This window comes from Colias philodice, chromosome 20 (genome assembly GCF_061535455.1).
Source record: "Colias philodice isolate Cphi_HAF_F1 chromosome 20, ilColPhil1 Martin Lab GWU primary, whole genome shotgun sequence".
Lineage (NCBI taxonomy): Eukaryota > Metazoa > Arthropoda > Insecta > Lepidoptera > Pieridae > Colias > Colias philodice.
Genome location: NC_143105.1, coordinates 1,382,943 through 1,400,291, shown reverse-complemented (window position 1 = coordinate 1,400,291; position 17,349 = coordinate 1,382,943). Strand labels below are relative to the sequence as shown.

The window sequence follows — 17,349 nt, the reverse complement described above, 5'->3', positions numbered from 1 at the left end:
ACTCAAACTCAGACATTTATTCGATTAGACTTCTTCTTGAAACACTTTTAGATATATAGGTAGATTGCTAGGTTTATGATTTTTATTTAGAATCTACAATTCCACTAACCACCACACAGATGTATACAGATAGATACGAAATAACTTTGAAGACAACTTTCAAAGTTATAAGCTTGCTTTACCTCAATAATAATAAGATGTAAATTAAATTAGTCTTAACATAAATCACATCATATCATGCGCATATATATCTACAAACAGGCCGCCTGTGAAGGTTCACGCCTTTTCTATAGAGATCAATGATATGTATATGTATGTCGCAGGCAAATTGTATTATTTCGCCGTTTATAAACGCTCTGCATTTTTTAATATGCTGAGGATTTACTTTTTCTAAACGTCCACAAAAAGACGGTTGCCAGCCGACGGAGTGCCGCTTCAGGGTGCTCCTATTTCTGTATGGTTACAAAAAATACGTACCTTACCTTACCCACATTCTTATCCAGACAAAAAAATTATGATTACGAATTCTCGACAATTTACAAAATGCCGAGCGTTTGTAAACGGCGAAATAATACAATTTGCCTGCAACATAGAGTAAAATGATAGGTTATCAGCGCTCCGTGGGTGACACCACGTGACTTGTCGAAATGTGGCTAATTAGCTTCTAATAAGCGACATTTTACTTTAGTTTTTCGCTCACCATAATTGAATCATGCTATCTTACTTTGACGTCTAATCGTGTGTGCGTTGGTGTGCCATTTTTGAAGATCGAATGATGTGTTTCAACCATAGGTTTCAACCTTTCTACGCCTTTTATGAAGTGAAACTTTGCTTCTTCAAGCGTAGAGTGAACAGGTACCTTCTAGGGAAACGCGTTCCATCTTAGACCACATCTCGCGTTGAGAGCAAAATTTCATGACCGCGTCATAGCAATATCGTCAAGTCATGGAGTAATGCGACGATTTTGATTTTTGAACCTTGCCAAAGAAGTTTCACTTCTTCACGTGTGCTCAGCACGCATTCTCTTTTTTATAATATTATTGATAGAGATACCAAAATGTATTTTTATTCGTGTCAATGATATTTAAAACCTGATAATTGTAGTTAGCGGTGAAACATAATTGAGACCGAGAGCTACAAATGAACCGGTCATTGAATACGGCAAAAATTAATTGAATCATGTATTCGGTAATGTTAATTAAATTGAAATATATCGGACCAATCAACGGCTGGCGATTTTAATATATGGGAGAGAAAAATGTTGCGTAGGTATTTGTTTATATAAAAAAGAGTGGGTGTGCCGAGTTCACGTGTCAGAAATGAAACTTCTTTGACAGATTCAAAATCGTCGCCTTACTCCATGACTTGGCGGTATTACTATAAATATTCACTTAAATAATCAGTTTTACATTTTAAGAATGTTGTTTTTAGTATTATTTATTGGTTTTTCAAGTGCTACTATATTAATTTTCGATTGTTGTGTTGTTAGTCGTGAGGATGATAATGATATTAAATAAAAAAATAAATAACTGTTTTGTTTGTGATGATAAAATAACTGTTCTATTAAATATGAAAGTATTAGATGAAATCTTATAATACCCCACAACAGAATACGGTACTTCACACTATTACAGGAGGAAAGAAAGCTCAGAAGAGATGCTGCTAACCGCATTAAAAACATAGAAGGTTTTTGCCTTATTTTTAACTTGAGTAAGTTTCATAATATATTTTATTCTAAGAAACTGGTTTTAAGCAAAAGCGTAGGTTATCTAGGTAAGTAGTCCTCGTGCAAAGATGAATTTAAACGAATTTGGTACATTATTATGAAATTGGTTATTCTTTGAGTTTAGAAATAGCTAAAACAGAATTTATTTATATGAAATCGATGGATTTCCCATCCTACTAATATTATAAATGCGAAAGTTTGTGAGGATGTGTGTGTGTTTGTTACTCTTTCACGCAAATACTACTGAACCGATTATAATGAATTTTAGCATACATATAGAGGGTAACTTGGATTAACACATAGGATATAGGCCGTTTGCTCTTGATGACAATTTAAATGTTAAATGATTTTTTATGAATATACTTTTCCAGTTTAGGATAGGTTTTGTTCTTTTTTTATGCGGGTTTTTCTTTGAAAAAGCGGGCAAAGCCGCGGGCGGAAAGCTAGTACATAATATTTTAAACACAGATAATTACTCTGGGACAAATTTTCAGTCTTTTATAGTATTATTCTATTACTGAATTTAGCAACTTGACTTTATTTTATATTGATTATTTTTCCGACCCAAATATCGACCAATAGAATTGCACCATTCGACGTCACGTGGTACAACCTACATGGTATTATACTGATATTTTTATGATATTTTTTTGAAAATTTTCTCTGGTCGTTGACGTCAAACTGACAGGTTGAATTCAATTGTGAAATTATTGGCCGACATTTGGGACGGAAAAATAATCTCCCGAATACCACACGAGCTTCAAAATTATCTGGCATTTCCCTCAAGGTTCCCTGCAAACAAATAAAGTCGTCAAGTTTTTCAGGAAAAATCACTCGCGCTTCGCGCTCGTGATTTTTTAACCTTGACTAAAAACTTGACTCCTTCATTTGTTTGCAACGAACCTATCGGAAAATACCCGATAATTTTGAAGCTCTTGTGGTATTATAAGTGAATAATATACTTTTCCAGTTTAGGATAGGTTTTTGTTCTTTTTTTATGCGGGTTTTTCTTTGAAAAAGCGGGCAAAGCCGCGGGCGGAAAGCTAGTACATAATATTTTAAACACAGATAATTACTCTGGGACAATTTTTCAGTCTTTTATAGTATTATTCTATTACTGAATTTAGCAACTTGGCTTTATTTTATATTGATTAAGTATCTCTCATTGAGAAAAATTGTTAAAATGGCATTACAGATATCTGATATATATGCATCCCATATTTTAACAATTTTTAAAAACATACATCGTAAATTTTTAAAACTTGTATATGTTTTTGAGACAAAGGCGCATGTTACAACCGTACATGCGTTTCTTTTATTTTTTTGTCATTTGTTTACAAAGTTTTCGTTTTTAAATTTCTTTGACGATATTCTGTTGACGAGAATGATTACAAATCTGTATACTAGTGGATATAACAAAGCTAGATTCGATCCTTTTAGATTGTTTATTGAAATAATGAAAAAATATATTTAACTAGCGGTCCGCCCCGGCTTCGCCCGTGGTACATATTTACGTTTTCTCTACATAAAAACCATCCTCGTACTTCAAGGAATATAATAAAAAAGAATTATCGAAATCGGTTCAGCCGTTCTCGAGTTATGCGCTTACCAATACATTTTGCGATTCATTTGACCTGTACCTCAGACTTCTTTGTAGTCTATTTCAGGCACCAGTTTCTCACAACGTTATCTTCTACTATACAGTGTGTAGTATTACTAAGTTTTTGTAACCTTTTAATGTTGTGAGAACCAAATAAAGACGATTTTATTTATTTATTTATTTATTATTTTTATATATAAGATTAAAGTAAGCGTTTAAAGTAGCTAATAATTTAATTTATATAATAAATAAGGAATTTTCGCATATATCGTGCGTATCATCAAAATGTATTGCATCCAGCCAAACAATAGTTAAATGAGCAAATAGTGGCCTAATTAAAATTTGTTAATATTCTAATCCAATTGGCTCCAGCATCAGTAATTTAATGCACATATTTGTTTGAAGCTTAATTAAACTGAACTTTCAAAATACAGTTCGTTTACAGAACAATGTGGAATGGAGTCGCAAGTAAATAAACAAAATCGATTATTCAGCTCTATGGCTTTATATTTAGAACAAGAGAATGTTTTTATTTATCCAATGGGTGGCCCTTTTGTTACTTTAAACCTATAGTAAAAGTCAATATATATTTAAACAAAAGATTCTTTAAAAGATACAACAAACAATAATTTTTGGCTAATGTCTTGACTCTAGATTTTTAGATGATCAAATAAATATGCTCTTGTTAGAAGTGTGATGTTTACAGTTATGTGTTAATGTTTAAAGTTTTTGTTTTATTAGGTTTACAATCGACGTCGTCGTTGGCCTATTTAATCTATGGTAGATTATATATGCAGTTACATAATTTTTAATTACGAAGTTAAAATTCTATTAATGCAGCAATTTAGTATATAAGTTATTTTAATTAATTGTAATATGAGTTATTTTATTAAGCTATTGCATAGCTTCTATCGTGGGCCTTGAGCGCGGGGACCGAATCCAGAAATTCCGTGTTGAAAAAACCTCACGCTCCCCACTCCGACGGGCGCGGAGGTGTGGCTTGAAGGCATAGCATGCAATAGCTTTACCGCGGCAGTCCCCGAGTGCCACACGTCTTTTTATTGTTATAATTTAGGGCAGCATCGTTCATGGCTGAAGAGCCCGATTCTGGAGCGACAAGAGCGCCCACAACTCCTGAACTTATATGTTGATGACTGGTGATAAATTATTTAATCTAGTGCGACGATCGACGAGCATCGAACCAACTGCGATCGAAGACTACGATGATGTTCGGTTTTGGGCGAGCTTTTTTTTACAATACGTAATAATCCTTACTAATATTATAAATGCGAAAGTAACTCTGTCTGTCTGTCTGTTACTCAATCACGCCTAAACTACTGAACCAATTTGCATGAAATTTGGTATGGAGATATTTTGATACCCGAGAAAGGACATAGGTTACCTTTTATTGCGAAATATGTACCACGGGCGAAGCCGGGGCGGACCACTAGTATTTCATAGTTCTGCGTATAAGTACATGACGTTGTAGTATATACTACTACAGGCTTATCTTACCGCTTTTTATGTTATCCAAAAGCCAAATTCTGTCAAAAGTTTGTACAAATTTAACTACTTCAATCACTAATTAATATTCTAGATAAATTACACGGGAATTGGAACAATATCAATAACAAAAAAAATAAAAACGTAACACATTTAAGGAGCATTCAGCCAGCGGTTCTGACTTATTCCTCCTATAATTAGAGGAAGCGAAAAAATTTAATTAAAATCCTTGGCCATTTTGTACGCTATCTGAATAATTATTAGCTTAAGAAACACTCCTTAGAAATTATTTCGAGGATTGAATGTGTTTATTAATGTTGTTCATGTTATTTTTCAAAGTGAAATAACTTGGAAATCTGGTAATGAATTAAAATATAACAGATTAAGTTTATAACGAACCAGTTAAAATTAACTGAATGATTAAATTTTATCTATGTTGAATGATTGTTCTGCAGCGGACGACTGTCCCTTCAAAAATACATCCCTACGAAAAATGTATTTTCTTATTATTTATTAACGTAATTAGTTCTTGATTTTTACCTATAAACGTGTTTAATTTTAATTGCAATCTTCTCTTAATAAGAATGAATTATAATCACATATTTATACCATTTTAATTTAAATAAATAATAATAAATAATAAAATTCTTTATTGACATAATTACACAGGTCAAAATAATGAATCCTTCGGTTCCCGAACTAGTTTAAAACTGTGTCTCAGGAGCCAGAGGCTTCTCCCAATATTGATCATAATATTATGTCTATAAATTAACATACACTATTGAATAGATATGTAAATTTATACAAGATATCTTATCTACGGTACATGCTATAAGGAAGATTTATAAAATTAAAGACGCGATTTATTCATTCCTACCTATATTATTTAACCCGACTTTTCAAACACTTAACAGCGATGAGCGAACTTGGTCAAAAAGTATTTAATATCGAAATGTATAATATTCGCGTAAAATGAAACACAAGGAAATACATAGCAGATATCATTAGGTTAATTATGTACCATAGTCTGTTCTATAGAATAGCCTAGAATGTCACTGCCAAAGTAGGCTTTATGTGAATTCAAAGCTCATTTGCTTATAAGTCAATATAGAATTTAATACTGCCCTACATTATGACTTCGAGGAACTATTTGCTTGCTACATATAATTTAGGTTACTGCAATTATTATTAAGTATGTACAATTGAAAATCACTTAGGCGAAATCAGAGGTAAATAAAATCGTATGGAGTAAATTATTTTATGGTAAGATTACATGATGTAAGGATAAAATGCTCCATAAATTTCATAACACATTTGCTTAGAAATAACGCGGCATTAAATATTTATATTTATTTTATTTATCGTTAATTGATAATAATTTGAAATTAAAACAATTAATAACAAAACAAATAGAATCAAATTGTGTCCACTTATCAGAAAGAGTGAAGAATAAAAGGTCTATTTCCGCTTAAGCCTGAAGCTACTAAGTAGATGCTAAAAATAAGTACTAGAATGAAGAATACTCAGCTCCACTCAAAATTTTATAAATGACTAGATTTCCGCCCGCGGCTTCGCCCGCATTTGCAAAGGAAAACCCGCATAGTTCCCGTTCCCGTGGGATTTCCGGGATAAAACTATCCTATGTGTTAATCCAAGTTACCCTCTATATGTGTGCTAAATTTCATTGTAATCGGTTCAGTAGTTTTTACGTGAAAGAGTAACAAACATCCATACATCCATACATCCATACATCCATACATCCTTACATAGAATATTAGAATATTAGATTAGATGATGATAATGACTTATATTATTTGTTTATTAATTAAAAACTTAATAAAAGCAGTTACTTTTATGTTATGATGTTTCTTCTTTTTATTTTTCTAGGTAGAGACTATATTAGAGACAGTATCTATGTAATTTGTAATGAAATAAAAATATAGTTTCTAGGTAAATAAGATATTAAATTATATAATTTTTTTATTGTAACTAATTGAAAAGTATAAATATTGAAATCTATTGGGCTTAAGCTCTACCAGAAGGTAGAGCTAGAATTATATTTTAAGGCTGTTATTTATTTTTACACGCTTCAACGACCTTGATGATTCTGTCACTAGTTTCCCCATAAAATAAATTATCATTATTATAATTGAATTTAAAAAGCGGTCAGTTATTCCACAAAAATATTTATTTACCAAAGTATCAAACAACAATCTAAAATGAAATTATTTATTTAATTATATTTAACTTTACTTGAAAACAAACTTACTAACAGCACTGAACACAAATATCCCACTTCACAGAATAAAAGTTAAATCCAAAATTAAAAACACACTGAACAAAACACACCACGAAAAAGTTTTGTTCCGATCGTAAATTATTCAAGAAAAATTGGAGCGAGACGTGCACCCTCCCCGACGTTCACAACCGTACTGAACTCTTTACTATTACACCTTCAGGATGCCGTAGTATTAACCGAATAATTTGAGAGCCGCTGAAAATATTCCATGAATTTTAAACGCGTATACAATTTTATTCGGCCGGGTTATACTTAAACGATGTGACCGGGAAGTTGTTATTGCCTTTAATACTTGATTAGACATACTTTTATTAGTCCGTCAAGTTTAAATAACATGTTAAACTTGAAGATTTATTATTCTGGAAAGGAAATTTTCTTTAAAGCTACAACAGCGGTTACAAGTTCATGAAAAATTAAGTTCTTATGCACATTATTTAAGTTTAAAATCGCAAAAGAAGTCTTTTGAGGCAGTTAATTGGTCAGATTTCTTTATAAAAATATTCGAGTATTTGTTTTGTTTACAAACTTCAAATATAATCATAATTTTTGCCAAAACATGTTTACTTAGTTAACTAAACAAACAACAATGTTAACAATGTTAATTATTATATATTACATTTATTTCTCATTACAAACAAAATCACAAACTAAAAACAAGCCTCTTACAAAAAATATGGCTGTACCTAAATCGATTCAACTTTCAAGGCAATAAAAAAACTAATTCATGGCAAGAAACGTCAAATAAAACCTACAATAAGTTTTTGTTTGGCTTTGTTCCATACAGGTCTGCATTACATTCAACCTCCGCATACTAAAAGCCTATAAATTAAGGACTAAAGCTTTAACTAAGATATAATTAAAATAAAAAACTCGACTGAAAATTTTACTACACATTATTTTTTGGCGGCTATTTTTATGACTCACTATAACGACTAAGAAGAATCTATTGACTTACAAAAAATACGACAAGCAACAACATTACTTATTTACATACGAACTTACCCTCATTCTGCCGCAGTCGGGTAAAAAAGGTTGTCATCACATCACAACCACCTCAAAATTTTATTTATTTGTATAGATTTTCAACAATCAAATATAATCACGTGCGAGCAAGACTGTCGAAGTTGTTCTTTTCAAAATATAAAAGCGACCCTTGCCGGGTATAATTCAAGTACAATTATATTGAAGGGTGTTTTCATATCATTTTTATAAAACTTATTTTAAGTCATATTTCTATTTGAAATCCTATAAGGCAGATCTGTTTCAATGATATCTCTTTTTGGCTATAGATATTTAATTATTTATTTTTTAATCTATTTGACTATTTCATTATATTTCATGAGTGTCATATAATTGATGGATCTTTCATACTTATGCAAAAATAAAGTAAAATCGAACGAACTATAAATAAACTCACAAAAATATTACGTACATTTTCATCCACACTAATATAATATAGAGCAAAATTTGTATGATTTTTGAGCGTCTTAAAAATTAACTGAAGAACTACTAACTGATTTTGGGGACTAAAGAAAGCAGTAAGTTATGTATGTGTATCATTTTTCAAAAGTGACACAATTTTTAAAAGGTTTATCAACTCAGACGGCAGTTCAGCTAGTCACAACACTTAAACCCATCTCAATATTAAGCGCTCAAGTCACAATAACATCGCTTCACCTAATGAGTTGCTTAGAAAAATCCTAATGAATTCCAATGTACAATTCCACCTCGCTGACTTTAAAACATGACACGTCTCAGGGGACTTGGGCGTTTTATTAATACAGGTCTAATAAACTAAAGTGGTAGCTTTTTGTGTTTATATAGGTTAGATTTGAATGCTTAAGGCGAAATGAGACCCAAAACATACGTTTCGAGCGCACGGAGAATTAATTTTTTTCTTCAAAAACTTTGAATTTGATTTTTTTTATTTATCGATTTATTTAATTGAAGAGTTTGTTTAGTGACGTTTGGGAACCGAAACACGATTGACAAAATTTGCCTCGATAGAAAAACGTTGTGAAGTTGGCCAAAAATTAAACGGAGAATTAATTTCATTTGGACAATAGTAAAGTAATATCAATGAAATTTTATCCACATCCACTTCCATTCAATTCTTGAGGGACGTACGGGATTAGATTTTTCAATTAATACATCAGTAATTTAAAAAAAATATATTTATAAACTATGAGCAAAAAATTGCGCGCAGGCCGGTCGCTTCCGCCGTTCCGCCTCCTGTTAGTCGACGCCAACGCGTCTTAGAGAGCAGTCCTGTACAACTTTTTCGCGCGGTGCCGTTGTCTACTCGCATACGTGATTTAGTGTTATTGTTACTAAAGTTTTTCATAAACATGGTGAATTTTGGTGGCCAAAACATTGATGGTGAGAACATTAGGAAGAAAATGTTGCGAAGGCAGATGAAGAAACTACAGTTATTGAATCTAAATAGGTAAATTTAATGTTTATCATGCTTATTTATATTTATTATGTCTTTCGGTCGCTACAAGTCTAAAGATTTCAACTTCAAATATTTTGATTACTAGGTATAATATGTTTACAAGTCTAAATTGAGAAACGCATAAATGAAAATCTGATAGTTATTTTTATTTGTAATAAGTAATATTATTTTAGTCATATTTTGAGATTTCATTACCTATTTATGATTCTTGTATTAGTACATATATGTTTACAAAGTCTGAATTTAGCAACGCACAAATCAAGATTTTATAATTTTATGCACTCTGTCTTTATTTTTATTTATAATTTTATTATTGGTATAAATAGGTAATGTTTTAGTTGTTTTTTTGAGATTTCATTTCCCAATAAATATACTACTGATATGTGTATGTATGTTTATTTCTAATAGCAAAGCGCGACCACGAAAAATCCGATGTGCAGCTTGCAAGCCAGGATGCAATAAAGACACGTTGGTCTTTTAGACCAACCATGATTACCAGAAACTGATGTGGATCTTCAGACAGTTTCACATAGTACTTTTTTTGTGTAAGTTTATTCTTATGTCATTTATTTATAAGTCATAAGATTGAAGATAGTGGAATATTTCAGACTAGTGTAAGTTATCACTGACGGGTAGGTAATTACCAGTGAGATCGGAAACAATTTTTATTTCAACCCTATTGCGTATAACTTTTTGTTTTTTTTTATGGTATTATAACTATTGTCTGAGGTCTTTCACTGCACCGGTAATTGTAATTTTTTTACTTATTAGATATCATGCTATTTTAGGCTTATTGCTGATCTACTAACAATTCTATACACATGTGAGCAATCCCAAGACAAGGATTAGATAAAGGATAATATTTATTTATACATATTATATCAATTCGAATGAAAGTATGTATGAGTAATTTTTTAATTTGTTTGTATGAATACTATTTGCATATTATGCATAAGCATAATGACTTGTTTTATATAAAAAAAAAATTGAAAAATTTGTAGTTATGTAACTATGATGCCGACTTTTTTACGAGATTGGACAATAGAGCGATAAACGAACGGACACAGCTGCGAAATTTTTTACTAATTGTTAGAATAATTGCGGTCAACCGTAAAATTTTGCAAACAAAAGAACGATTTTCTCAGAAAGTTTGCTATGTAAGACGCCGACAATCGAGTTTATTACGGGCTAGGATAATAAAGCGACAAAGGAACGTACACAGCTGTGCAATTTTTTCTAGTTTTGATGACAGTATCTTTATAATAATCGTGGTATTTATTATAAGAGGTATTATCAATTAATTGTTCTCCTATTATAACTTATTATGGTTGTTTCAGCACCTCAATGTACAAGGATAGCTCAAAGTAACGGGCAAGAGACATATATTTATTTACGGAACAAGGAGTAGAAGTCGTATCAAGAAGATAAACATTGGAACAATAAAATGGTAACAAAACCAGCATTCGAAAATATCTGATGTTAAGTATATCAAAATGTTGGATATATTTATTCAAAAATAATCAAAATTGTAAATAATATTTTTTTGTCTATTATTGTTTTTTTTCAATAAATATGATATAAAAACAAAAACCCGTTTTTTAAATCTTTTAAAACCGATAATCTTATATATAAAAATGAATCGCAAAATGTGTTGGTAAGCGCATAACTCGAGAACGGCTGAACCGATTTCGATAATTCTTTTTTTATTATATTCCTTGAAGTACGAGGATGGTTTTTATGTAGAGAAAACGTAAATATGTACCACGGGCGAAGCCGGGGCGGACCGCTAGTTATGTAAAAAAAAACAAACGTAAATAGCATTATTCTATTATGTATTTTTATTATCATACTAGCGGTCTGCCCCGGCTTCGCCCGTGGTACATGTTTACGTTTTCTCTACATAAGAACCATCCTCGTACTTGAAGGAATATAATAAAAAAAAGAATTATCGAAATCGGTTCAGCCGTTCTCGAGTTATGCGCTTACCAACACATTTTGCGATTCATTTTATATATTGTATAAAGATTGTACGTAAAGTCCCCATGTCGAAAACCTATAAAATTTGTTTACAAAGATTTGCAAATAAGCTATTAACGTAGGTAGCGACAATTCTAACAATAACAAATAATTACATCATAAAATAATTTAGTCACAAGCTCATTTTTTGTAACCAGATTTGTACCAATTAAAAATCGACCTTCGTGCAAAGGAACAAAGGTCGATTTTTCTACTTCGATGGGCCCGGCAACGAAAAGACGTTGCCGGATCGCTTTACTCAGCTTTAACCGCGCGAATATTATGAATATAAGTAAAGTTCATTGAACCTCCGTTAGTTCCGTATGTTTCCGTCATCTATTCAGTTGTGTGGCGTGGCGAGGGGATTTTTGTGAAGCGTCCCGCGCGCTCTTATGCTCCACCCAGGGGGCGTAGCCCAAAAGGTACACAAGCATGATTGTATTTCGTCTTAAGGTCAATTTGAAGTGATTTTTACTAGCTTTTGTGTTGTCAATGTGTTAACGTTTTTCCTGATTTGCATTAGAAATAAATTATAATTTGATATATCGATTGTATACTATTGATAACCTACTCTACGTAACAAATGATAGCGATTTATGAGTTACAGAATTATTTTTTTGCAACTACACATGGAGGAACCTTAAACTATTAAAACCTGCAACCTTTTCAGTAAGTGGCTATCTCTGCCAGAGGAACGGTAACAAAAAAATCTGCCAATAATTTTACTGCTTACCTACCTTAACTAAAAACATACAGAAAACTTAAAAGCCTGAAAATTGAAAACAAAATAGAACCTGTTCTGTTTATATTATTATTTAACATATATAGCGAAAAAACACTGCTGTGATTCTATCTAAATGGGATTGTGGGATGAAAACAGAAAAAAATTTAGATAAAAGTCTTGAAACGCGTTCCTGCTATTGAATTTTTCTTATTTCAACGGCAATTTTGGCTAAGTGCATAAGGAATAAGATTTGATAAGGAAATTGCGAAAAAAAATATTTTTTTTTATCCATATACCGTTGACGAAAAATCTATTTTCATTCTGAATTCCGATGAGCACTAGAGCTTATTGTAATAAAAAAAAATACTACAACATTAATTTTTGCAAAAAGCCAACATCACGCGGTGTTCCCAGGCGGTCACCCATCCAAGTACTGACCGCGCCCGACGTTGCTTAACTTCGGTGATCGGACGAGAACCGGTGTATTCAACGTGGTATGGACGTTGGCGATATAATACCTAAAAATATGAAACAGAATTTGATAATTTTTGAACATACCTAATAAAAAAGAAACCGAATAAATAAAAATATAGAGGACTAGAGGTCCGCCCCGGCTTCGCCCGTGGTACATATTTCGCAATAAAAGGTAGCCTATGTCCTTTCTCGGGTATCAAAATATCTCCATACCAAATTTCATGCAAATTGGTTCAGTAGTTTAGGCGTGATTGAGTAACAGACAGACAGACAGAGTACTTTCGCATTTATAATATTAGTATGGATTATTTTTCCGACCCAAATATCGACCAATAGAATTGCACCATTCGACGTCACGTGGTACAACCTACATGGTATTATACTGATAATTTTTTGAAAATTTTCTCTGGTAGTTGACGTCAAACTGACAGGTTGAATTCAATTGTGAAATTATTGGCCGACATTTGGGACGGAAAAATAATCCCCCGAATACCACACGAGCTTCAAAATTATCTGGCATTTCTCTTGCTCTTGTGGTATTATAAGTGAAAATTTATCAAAAAATTGGAATGCACCTCCGATACCTACTTTAATTAGTAGGTAAGTACTAGGTATTAAAATAAAAATAAAAAGTGGAAATTATAATTTCTTTCTCGCTGATAGAAATGAAAATAATAATAAAATCAAACATTTTTAACACTAATTAACTGCTCGCGCTCAAATTAAGGAAATCTGGAATTCATAACAGATTTTATCTTATCTGTGAACTAGCTGTTGCCCGCGGTTTCAACCTCCGTTTCTGTTGGTCTCAGCGAGATGATATATATATATAGCCTATAACCTTCCTCGATAGATGGGCTATCGAACCACCACCGACCACCGAAAAAATTTTTCAAATCGCACTAGTAGTTCCTGAGATTAGCGCGTTCAAACAAACAAACAAACTTTATAATATTAGTATAGATAAGTAATATAAGTAAGAAGTATATAAGACGTATCGATAATATAATAATACTATAGGTAATACGCATTTTTCTCATACATATTTTAGTGTTCCTCCGTACATCGAGTTGGCACATATATCATTGTTTCGGCAGTACAATACAGATTTGTCACATGTATATTCGAAACGTGCTGAAAGCCTGAAATCCAGGCGAAAATCTTTAGAATGAGAATACCTATTGAATTTCGACACGCATTGGTATTAAATAAGATTATAATAAAATCTAGTATTTTTGAGTGATTTTACGTGAGTATTATACATTTAGAAATTAAAGATTTTACGGATTTTAACGCGATTTATTATTTATTATTGACTGAGTTCAGTCTCCCCGTGACCACACTCGCTGCAAAGTTTGCGATAATAATATAATGAATAAATCGCGTTTAAAATCCGTTAAAATATTTAATTTCTTAATAATAAATTATTTTACTTGTAATAAATACAATCAACACAATTGTTAGCATTGAATTAACTCCAACAAAATACAATTATTATTAATTATTTTAAATTGCATAACCAGGTGAAATTAATTTATAATGATCAACAAAATATGTATTTACCTAATAAATTATAACAATTGGCGTCGTGTTAAAAGTAGACATAATGAAAATTAATTACTGTTTATTGCCGATACTACCAGTGCGTTGAAAGCTTCCGCGAGTCTATGGGACAAGCGATGAGCGATAAACAATTAGTTTTAAGTACTTTGTAGTTACTTAAAAAAATATTATAAAATCTCAAATCATGAATTCAGATGTTGAAAAAGATAACGGACTAGAAAGTTTCATTTCTTACTTAGACATAGACATAGACATAGACACACATTTATTTACAAACATAACACACAACAACTGACAAAACACAGAACATTACAAATAAACAAAAATAAAAAATACTTCTTGTCTTATTTTGCACCTTCATCATTGAAGTACTATGGTCTACAAAGAAGAAAATTCCCGTGGCTTCGCCCGCGTAGAGAAAGTTAATTGACAGGAAATATTTATATTTTTAGCAATCCTATCCTATCTTTCACGTTTACCTTTACTATCCTTAGTCATTATTGTTGTAACTCTGAAAGTGCGTTTGTTTGTCTTTCTTTCACGTCATACCGAATTTTATGGTGATATTTGTCTCTGGAGATAGAACTCTAGAGGTAGATATAAGTTTTACATTTTTATCCCATTCCCATAAGACATTTCTTGTCTACGCGGGCGAAGCCATGGGCGAAATCTAGTTAATGTTAGTAAAGATTTCCTTATAAATAAACAGGATTAATCTCTCTTAACATAAATACAGATAACATAAGTGGAGCATGAAATCATTACCGGCGATCGATCAGGCGTCTCGGACGCAGGGGACATATTAACGAAACGCTTTTGTTATGCGAAATAGTTAAGTAATTGTTCTGTTTATTCCATTTTTATGGATATTAGATACAGGAGTATTTTTGAAGTAAAACTTCTTTAAGTGCGTTGAGAGTAAAATTTCAAGGTCGCGTCATGGCAATACCGGCACGTCATGGCTTAAGGCAACGATTTTGGTATCCTTGAATGTTGCCATAGAAGTCTCACTTCAATAAAGAGCGTGTGTGCCGAGCACACGTGTCAGAAGTGAAATTTCTTTGGCAAGATTCAAAGATACCAAAATCGTCGCCTTTCTCCATGACGTGACGGTATTGTCATGACGCGACATGATTGACCCTTGAACGGTTGAACCTTGAAGTTTTACTCTCAACGTGCCTAAATAAGTTTCACTTCAAAAATCATGATTGAAATTTTTAAAATATAATGAAAAACAAATTAATTCATAGTTTAGATCGTTTTTAATCTAAAAAGTTTTGCAATAATAAGCTTATTTATTCTTAGAAAATCAATTACTATTCAACGTAAAAGTGAACATTTTAATGAATTTTAAACAAGACAATGTTTTGTTGTTTACAAATTAAGACAGAAATAAACATAGCATCACGATTCTCAGAATGTCTCAATACATTTTATTACTTTGGATTTCAAAGTCTGTTATTTATAATTTTAATATTATAATAAATAAATGCAAATACGAACTTACATATTTTCATTCGCTTATTTCTTGTCAATTATTTATTTATTACAAATCTATTGAATTCAATATTAATTTGAGCATCAAATAAATAAGGAAATACAAATATTGTACCATTTTATGATATTGGAAGCATTTTCTTCGACCATATTTCCAATTGGACAAATGGCTTATGATAATTAATCTAACTTAAATTCTTGCTTTAAACTTTCCTGTCACAAAAACTAAAACTAATACAAAACGACTAAAGGCAGATTTTTCAATCCTTTGATAAAACTTATTCGTCGAATAATGTATAAAACTACCATTTTAAAAACGTATTCTAATTGCCCGTATTTGACAGTTAACGTGACATTTTAATATTATCGTTTAATACTTTATTGGACGGATAAGTTTTATCCAAGCATTGAAAAATCGGCCCTAATTAGTATTAGCCAAACTAACAATTACTACAACTAACATCTATTTTGATATAGAGCATGAAGACATTAAAGAAGCAAATAAATCTAGTAAACCCTACCTATTATTAGATAATTTTATAATGTATATTTTATTTATTTGAATTTGAATATAAAAGTACAGTTCCATACATAAATCGTAAAAAAACGTTTGTTACATTTACACTTATAAACAACTAGGTTTCCGCCCCCGGCTTCGCCCGCGCAGTCAAAGAAAAACCTGCATATTTCCCGTTCCCGTGGGATTTCCGGGATTGCGTCATTTTCCCGAGAAAAAAGTAGCCTATGTCCTTTCTCGGGTATCAAAATATCTCCATACCAAATTTCATAAAAATTGGTTCAGTAGTTTAGGCGTGATTAAGTAACAGACAGACAGACAGAGTTACTTTCGCATTTATAATATTAGTATGGATAGTTTTCATTCAAAATTGGGCGCTCATGACGGATTGATACAAATTCAAATAATATTTATATTTGTAAGAATGTAGTTACAAATTATAGATATAGGTATGATCATATTTCAAATTAATAACCTTCGATTTCCATGGTGTTATAATATAACCTTCCTCAATAAAATAACTATTCGAAACAAAAATAATTCTTCTATTCGAATCAGCAGTTCCTGACTGCGCGTTTTAAACAAACTTTTCAGATTTATATTGCTAGTATAGATTTTAAGATACTCTTTAAGCCATATAAATAGTATGCTTAGTTACAGATAGCCGAACTATGACTGTAACTTAGATATATTTTAGAATCTATAGCACTGGATTGAGAATCATGCGGGCTGAGTTCGTTAAAATTGGTGACTTCTACAAAAAGCTTCTTTATAGCAGAATATAGGAAGCTTATCATTCTTAACACTAATATAAAGTAAAGTAAAGAAAATAAGAAAGACTTTCTTTTATTCCTTCCCAATGGTTGTCAACTTTTAAAGCAAGATCTGTATATAACTGTATCTGAATATTTTATTATTAATTTAACCTAAACAAAATACACACACCCCACACACAACTTTATCACAGAATATACC

General features: G+C 31.6%; 1 protein-coding gene, 1 long non-coding RNA gene and 1 other non-coding gene across 4 annotated transcripts in view; 1 reads left to right on the top strand and 2 right to left on the bottom strand.

The window, feature by feature from the left end:
• LOC149479258 (neural cell adhesion molecule 1-like) overlaps positions 1 to 7,242 on the bottom strand; it is a 129,581-nt gene extending 122,339 nt beyond the window's left edge. Inside the window, exon 1 of one of the 2 annotated variants that reach the window (XM_089707828.1) lies at positions 7,099 to 7,242. The gene's annotated coding sequence lies outside the window, so the exon portion shown is untranslated. The remainder of the gene's footprint in view (positions 1 to 7,098) is intronic. The other variant, XM_089707829.1, reaches the window with a different exon arrangement.
• A 1,942-nt stretch (positions 7,243 to 9,184) lies between these two features.
• Positions 9,185 to 11,033, top strand: LOC149479257 (uncharacterized). The gene is made up of 3 exons (XR_016317219.1): positions 9,185 to 9,574; positions 9,992 to 10,128; positions 10,921 to 11,033. It is a non-coding gene; the product is annotated as an uncharacterized LOC149479257 (long non-coding RNA).
• Positions 11,034 to 12,712: 1,679 nt separating this feature from the next.
• On the bottom strand, positions 12,713 to 12,831 carry LOC149479256 (5S ribosomal RNA). The gene has a single exon (XR_016317303.1). It is a non-coding gene; the product is annotated as a 5S ribosomal RNA (ribosomal RNA).
• Positions 12,832 to 17,349: the final 4,518 nt, after the last annotated feature.